The sequence below is a fragment of the Acipenser ruthenus genome, chromosome 52, assembly GCF_902713425.1.
Source record: "Acipenser ruthenus chromosome 52, fAciRut3.2 maternal haplotype, whole genome shotgun sequence".
NCBI lineage: Eukaryota > Metazoa > Chordata > Actinopteri > Acipenseriformes > Acipenseridae > Acipenser > Acipenser ruthenus.
Genome location: NC_081240.1, coordinates 770,846 through 779,104, shown reverse-complemented (window position 1 = coordinate 779,104; position 8,259 = coordinate 770,846). Strand labels below are relative to the sequence as shown.

The following is an 8,259-nucleotide window of genomic DNA, read 5'->3' as shown; positions in this document are numbered from 1 at the left end:
TGTACCCTCCATTTCCGTAATTGCTTCTGAATTTTTCAGGTCCTAGGATATGTTTTTCAGGTCCTCTTATATTTTTTTAATGTCATCAGATTTTTTTTTCATGTTTTGTAATTTGTTTTTCAGGTCCTGAGATTTGTTTTCCGGGTCCTCAGATTTGTTTTTCAGATTTTCAAATTTGTGTTTCGGGTTTTCAAATTTGTTTTTCAGGTTTCCATTTTGTTTTTCATGTTTGCACTTCAAGGTCACCGTAAAACACAGCAGCATGGCTGATTGAAATGAAATCTCTTTGAAATGTTTGATGAAGGGGGTCAGGAGGTGGGGTCCTATTACCTGTAACACAGGAAGGAAGGAAGTGAACGGGGAGATGAAACCAGTGTGGGGGCTGCAGGATCAATGGGCTTCACCTGAGTCAAAGAGAGTGGAAATAAAGAAGTGTGGAAAACAAAACGAGCAACAGCAAAACAAGAAGGGACTTGAGAGAATGATGTTCTGCTGATGAGAGGGAAGACATTGTCTGAAATGAATAAAACAAATAGTGCACAGATTTGAAAAGTAGGTCCCTTGATTGTAAGCTTTGTTTGAGTGTCTGTTCTGTATAAAATGGTTTTAACTCATGAAATCAGCACTGTAATAAATGAGTATGACAGTAACGTACACACCCTGTCTGATAACACTAGAACATGTCTAGTTCTCATAATATACAGCCTCCCCTGGACTGGAGGGACCACCCTTCACGTTCTCTTAGGGGGGTGAGCAGTTCAGACTCTGTGCCTCAAGCTTTCTCTGAACTGGAGGGAAGAAAGCAGTTGGTGTTCAGAGACAAGTTTGTGGTAGAGGACTAATGGACTTTGAGATGTGGATTAATGCCCACGAAGATCAAACTCCACCAAACTCACTTCCCTTGTGAACTTCTGAGGATTCAGACCCACACAGAAGTGAAGGTCTAGTGCAGTCAAATACATACTGTAGCTATAGAAGGGTTACTGTGACAATGCCATTCTTAAACTCCAGTCCCACTCACAACTCTCTCCTCTCTGCCCCTCTCACACTGATTGAGCAGTCTTGGCTCAACCTGCTTGTCTACACCTGGCCTCAGTCCAAAACCCCACCTATCAGAGCTGTACACAATTCCAGGAAATCAGCACAGTGAAGTTTCTGTTGTGAAATCGTCAGTCTCTCTGTCTCACTGCAGCAAGATGGCTTCAAACTTGTGGTCAGAGGATCAGTTTAGCTGTTCAGTATGTCTGGATCTATTGAAGGACCCAGTCACTATTCCTTGTGGACACAGTTACTGTATGGGGTGTATTAAGAACTGCTGGGATCAGACTGATCATACAGGTGTCTACAGCTGCCCCCAGTGCAGAGAGACCTTTACCCCGAGGCCTGTTCTGGGCAGAAACACCATGCTGGCTGAAGTTGTGGAAAAATTAAAGAAGACAGGACTCAATCCTCCTCCTGCTCAAAGTTATGCTGGACCTGGAGATGTGCCGTGTGATTTCTGCACTGGGAGAAAGTTCAAAGCTGTGAAATCCTGTTTGACGTGCCTGGCCTCTTACTGTGAAACACACGTCAAGCCACACAGTGAGGTTACTCCATTAAAGAGGCACAAGCTGGTCAATGCAATTGGAAATCTGGAGCAGAAGCTTTGTGCTGAACACCAGAAGGTTTTTGAGGTCTTCTGCAGAACCGATCAGACATGTATTTGCTTGTTGTGTTCACAAATTGAACACAAGAGCCATGATACAGTCTCAGCTGAGACAGAAAGGAGTGTGAAACAGGTAAGGGTTTGAACCATTTCCTTGTACCTATCCTAGAAGATAAGAATTCCCAGGGATATTTAACATGTCTGTTTATTAGGTTATACAGTTTCACATCAGATCAGATTTTAATTGTATATTAAGAGCTATTTAAAGAGCCCTAGTTTGTTAATTGCTCTTTCTAAACTATGATGTACTACAATGTATTTCAGGGTGTAACAGGGGCGTTGTTATGGGTGTAGCTATCGCTGATTGACAGGAGAGACACAGGAGGTTTTCTTTGATTCAAAAACACAAAACATTCAAAACAAAACACTGCTTGAAAACAACTAGAAAATAAAAGCTGACCAAACAAGAAAGGAGGTCCCGCTCCAGGAACAGTCTCCCTGACACCTCCTCTCTAGACTTGGGTGGGATTAACGTCCTGGATTTGAATATGCCCTGCCATATCTAGCACACACTTGATTGGCAAAAACATGATTTACAATTATATAAATATACATTATTTACACATGCAGGACCTCAGCCCTGCCTCACAGGGTAAGAAGGATTTTTTCAGCTGTTTTGTGGTGCATTGGAATGTGTAGTGTAAAATTAGCATGATTTATATTCCTAGTGTTTTTAAATGTATCTTGCAACTTAATAAAATCATAGATCAGTTTCATTGTTTAAGATATTATAGTTTAATTAGTTAAACTTTTTAAAAATGACATTCCCAGCAAAGTCAAGCACCTAATTTAAAAAAAGCAGAAAAGACCAAGATTAATATGATATAAAATATACAAGATTAATATGATATACAATATACAAGATTACTATGATATTCAATATACAAGATTAATATGATATACAATATACAAGATTAATATGATATTCAATATACAAGATTAATATGATATGGAGTGGTGTTTAGGGCTCTGGACTCTTGACCGGAGGTTTGTGGGTTCAATCCCAGGTGGGGGACACTGCTCCAGTAAAAACCCAACTGTATAAATGGGGAATTGTATGTAAAATTAATGTGATATCTTGTAACAATTGTAAGTCGCCCTGGATAAGGGCATCTGCTAAAATATAAATTAATAATATTAATAATATACAAGATTAATATGATATACAATATACAAGATTAATATGATATTCAATATACAAGATTAATATGATATTCAATATACAAGATTAATATGATATTCAATATACAAGATTAATATGATATACAATATACAAGATTAATATGATATACAATATTCAAGATTAATATGATATTCAATATACAAGATTAATATGATATACAATATACAAGATTAATATGATATACAATATTCAAGATTAATATGATATTCAATATACAAGATTAATATGATATACAATATACAAGATTAATATGATATACAATATACAAGATTAATATGATATACAATATACAAGATTAATATGATATGCAATATACAAGATTAATATGATATACAATATACAAGATTAATATGATATACAATATTCAAGATTAATATGATATTCAATATACAAGATTAATATGATATACAATATACAAGATTAATATGATATACAATATACAATATTAAGATGATATACAATATAAACCGGGCAGAAAAAATAGCTTAATTTGGTGTGTTAAAACACATTTTTACATGATTAAAACAGACATGTTTAAGTTAGTTTAAAACGAAATGTAATAACCTATTTGAGATTTTGTTTGTTAAAATCTACAATTTCTTTCGCTCACCCTACTAGTTCCCTCTTTCCTTTGCTCTCTTCCACAGTGAAGTCCTTCTGCTCACGGGCTCATTCTTCTGGGGATTTTGTGTATTTAGACATTGTTTACACTGATTTCATTGTTTTGTATCAGTGCTGTTTTATCTGTGTTTATCGATTAAAAACAGGAAAATCAGAAGCCCTAAATATCCATTAAAGAGAAAGCTGCTTCAGTTTCCTCGGTGCTTAACAAAACAAACATGTAACACATGCTAGATCAGCCATCATTCACTGTTACTAGTATGAAACAGTGCCATCTAGTGGACAGCTACTGTGGATCAAGTGTCTTTTTGTATTGCTGGCAGCTGTGCACTAGATGGTGCTGTATCTTACTCCTATACACACATGTTGTCTGAAACTGCTGCCTTTGTCCAAGTTTAAACCACCTCCAAGGAAGGTTTCAATTTAATTCAGCTATCACATTTAAACATGGATTAAAATGAGTGGTGCAATTTCATTATATTTAATCTTTTAAATGTTTAACCTTGGATTAATTTTAAACAAGGATTACATAGAAATCCTGGTTTAAAGTTTTGTGCAACATGATTCAAATATAATCCTTGATTTAATCTGGGTTAGTGGTTAATCCACGCTGGTGCATTCGACCCTTAGGGTATCTGTGTGCATAATGTGTGTATCGTTACACAGATAATTGTGAGGGTCTGGAACCAACTCCCCAGTAATGTTGTTGAAGCTGACACCCTGGGATCCTTCAAGAAGCTGCTTGATGAGATTCTGGGATCAATAAGCTACTAACAACCAAACGAGCAAGATGGGCTGAATGGGGCCTCCTCTCGTTTGTAAACTTTCTTATGTTCTTATGATCTTATGTTAATCTAACTTCATATAAAGGGGGTAGAGGTGTGAAAACACAGCCTGCTCTGAAATAGTCTGTATTGAATGTAACAGGATATCACTCAATGCCCTGTCAGAAATGTCACTGTGTCACTGAGTTTCTACACAGAAGCAGCTGGGAGAGACACAGACAGAAATACAACAGAGAATCCAGGAGAGACTGAAAGAAACTGAGGAGCTGAAACAGGCTGTGGAGTCACTGAAAGTGGGTATTGACAAGAGGGGGTAATTATTATTATTATTATTATTATTATTATTATTATTATTATTATTATTATTATTATCAGATGGACTGGAACACATCTACAGAAGCTTACTGTCTATGCCTGATGTGTTTTTAATATCAATTCTAACCATGTCTCCTCTACTGTGTTCTTTCACTCAGAGATCTGCATGCACAGAAATAAAGGAAAGTTAGAAGATCTTTACTGAGCTGATCCGATCCATTGAGAAGATCCACACTGAGGTTATTGAGCTGATTGGAGCTAACGAGAAGGCTGCAGTGAATCAGGCTGAAGAACGCATGAAGAAACTGGAGCAGGAGATTGCTGAGCTAAGGAGGAGAAACGCTGAGCTGAAACAGCTTTCAGAGACAGAGGATCACATCCATTTTCTACAGGTAACATCACTGCTTGTTAGAAAATCTCAAGTCCATAACTGGGACGGTTTCAGACAGACCTCTCCAATTGAATGAATCCTTGTTTTTCCCCAGGAATGTTTTGGACCCCATTTTATTTCACTGAAAACTCCTTTTCTCCACTTTCCTGTTGTAGAATTTCCAGTCTCTCTGTGCCCCTCCTGAAGCTGGAGACTTACCCAGCGTTACTGTCAATACAGACATCTCTTTTGGGGCTGTGAGGAAAGCTGTATCTGAACTTAAAGACCATATTGAGGACTTCTGCAAGGGGGGATTAGTCAAAATAACCACAACAGGTTGGTGTGAAATAGATCCATTTGGTAGAGATTTCTCAAATAGACCATGGCTTGAGGAGGGACAGGACCTGCAAGACATTAATAAAGACCTCTTGCAGACTGTTGGCTATATGAATATTGCAGGAGGGAGGCAGCAGGGAAGAATGAGCAGAGAGGAGGGATTTTTACACCCTGAAATGCCGTGAATAAGTCTTGTTTCTTTTCAGATTGCTGTTTGGAGTCTTGTGTGTGTTGTGTATTAATCCACATGTTTCAATTCTATTTCTCTCTCTTTTTTTCTGCCCAGTGAATGAAGTTGCAGTTTACAGTCTGCAGGCTCCACAGCCAAGGAACAGAGCTGAGTTTTTAAAATGTAAGTTTGTTTTCACTGAAACATTTGATTGAAAGATGTGTCACTCCATTGAGAGAAGAGCTAACACTACAGAACAGGGAGGGGTGGAGCTTGAGGGCAGCAATTATTATTATTTATTAGTAATTGTGAAGCCATTAATCTACACTCCTCTCCATCAAGAATTGTTTCAGATGAATACATGCAGAATGACTGGGGGAGGGGCATTTGTTGCCTGTTTTTCCACTCAGACCTTTCTCTCCCTAAATATCTTGGTGTCCCTGAATAGATAATCATCCCATCTTTTAATACATGTACAATGCATGTGAAACCAGTTGTGGGGTAAAATGAACAGCTATCCCTCCCAGTCATCCTGTGCTGGTAGTAAATGTATATTGCAGTATCACTGCACTTGTGGGATGGATTGCTCATTAAAATATTAGACAGATATTTGAAGAGTGGATGATATTCTATTGAAGATATTTAGTAAGCAAGGGGTCTGAGTGGGGAAAATGGCAACACATACCCTGTAGGAACATTAAGTGAACTGTAATTGTATGCAGAGCTGCATTTGAATGGTTCCAATTGAAGAAGTTTGATAAGATCGAGGAATTATAATGAACAAAACAATCAAACAGCAAGAGGGTTTAAAGGGTTCATAAGGACCTTTGTATTTTATTGTGTTGCATGTTCCCATGTGTTGCTACAACTGTTTACGTGAGGTGTGTGTATTGTTTTAATTATTTTTATTTTTTTTTACATTTTGACCACTTTTTTATACTTACAGATGGCTTCACATGTAACTGCATGGGCCTCTCAGAACTACATTTCCCATCGTCCTCCTGTTTACATATGTGATTGAGATGGAATTATCAGTGAGCAGGAGGATGATGGGAAATGTAGTTCTGAGAGGTCCATGCCGGTTCGCGGGAAGCCATCTTGAGGCAGGTAATGAAAATTAAAAGTTTAAAAAAGTGGTCAAAATGTATTAAAAAAATAATTAAAACAACACACACACCTTCCATAAACAGGATGTGAGGATGCAGCAGACAATGACTGTTGATTTTCTCAGTGATTTGACTTTTCTAACCGTCTCTCGTCTACCCGTCCTCTTCTCTTCAACCAGATTCCTGTCAGCTCACACTGGACCCCGACACAGCGTATAGAAACCTCTGTCTGTCTGAAGGGAACAGAAAGGTGACACGGTGGGGAGAGATCCAGAGATATCCTCATCACCCAGAGAGATTTGACAGCCAGTCCCAAGTGCTTTGCAGAGAGGGTTTGTCTGGGACTCGCTGTTACTGGGAGATTGAGTGCAGTGGGGGATGGGCTTCTATAGGAGTCACATATAAAGGAATCAGCAGGAAAGGAGTGGATCATTCCTGTCTCCTTGGATGCAATGACAAGTCCTGGAGTGTGTACTGCTCTGACTCCAGTTACTCTGCCCGGCACAATAACAATCACACTGCAATAACTGCCCCCCGCTCCCCCAGAATAGGAGTGTATCTGGACTTTAATGCCGGCACGCTGTCCTTTTATGGCGTCTCTGACACAATGACCCTCCTGCACAGATTCCAAACCACATTCACTGAGCCACTCTATCCTGGGTTTGGGCTTTATTATTATGATTCCCCTGTAACAATCTGCCAGCTGAACTAGACTGTTTTGTGTTGTAAGAAACCCTTTGTATTGAACTCCCTGTCTGTCCTCTCCACTCCTCGGGTGAAGGGAATGTTCAATCTGACACAACTTTGGATGAAAGTTAGGGGGTAAAACGGCGCCACCTGCAGAGTGAAACGAGGTGAATTATTTGTTTTTAGCAACGAATGGATTTCATAGGAAGTAACTGTATTTAATTTATTTTTTAAGAATTGTTATGTTTTATATATATTTTAGAAAGTAGCATCCAATAGTCAGTGCTGTAACAGTTTTAAAAAAAAGTGAACTTAATTTTGCTTTATTGCGTGTGTGTTTTTGTTTTTTGATTTCCATAAAATGTTTAATATTTCAGATTTTAGTAATGTGATTTAATAAAAATAATTAACGTGATAGACTGACTTTTTCTTATTTCTTAATACTCATTAACATGGTTTTTCAAATGAGAATGAGAAAGAAAGAGGGGAATGAGAGAGAAAGAGGTCTGGTAAAGCATAGGGAAGCATTGTAAAGCACAGAGAGGTCTGGTAAAGCATAGGGAAGCATTGTAAAGCACAGAGAGGTCTGGTAAAGCATATGGAAGCATTGTAAACCACAGAGAGGTCTGGTAAAGCATAGGGAAGCATTGTAAAGCACAGAGAGGTCTGGTAAAGCATATGGAAGCATTGTAAACCACAGAGAGGTCTGGTAAAGCATAGGGAAGCATTGTAAAGCACAGAGAGGTGTGGTAAAGCATAGGGAAGCATTGTAAAGCACAGAGAGGTCTGGTAAAGCATAGGGAAGCATTGTAAAGCACAGAGAGGTCTGGTAAAGCATAGGGAAGCATTGTAAAGCACAGAGGTCTGGTAAAGCATAAGGAAGCATTGTAAAGCACAGAGAGGTGTGGAAAAGCACAGGAAAGCATTGTAAAGCACAGAGAGGTCTGGTAAAGCATAGGGAAGCATTGTAAAGCACAGAGAG

At 38.4% G+C, this 8,259-nt stretch overlaps 1 pseudogene; it reads left to right on the top strand.

The window, feature by feature from the left end:
- The first annotated feature begins 1,129 nt into the window (after positions 1 to 1,129).
- Positions 1,130 to 7,692, top strand: LOC117965769 (tripartite motif-containing protein 16-like; annotated as a pseudogene).
- Positions 7,693 to 8,259: the final 567 nt, after the last annotated feature.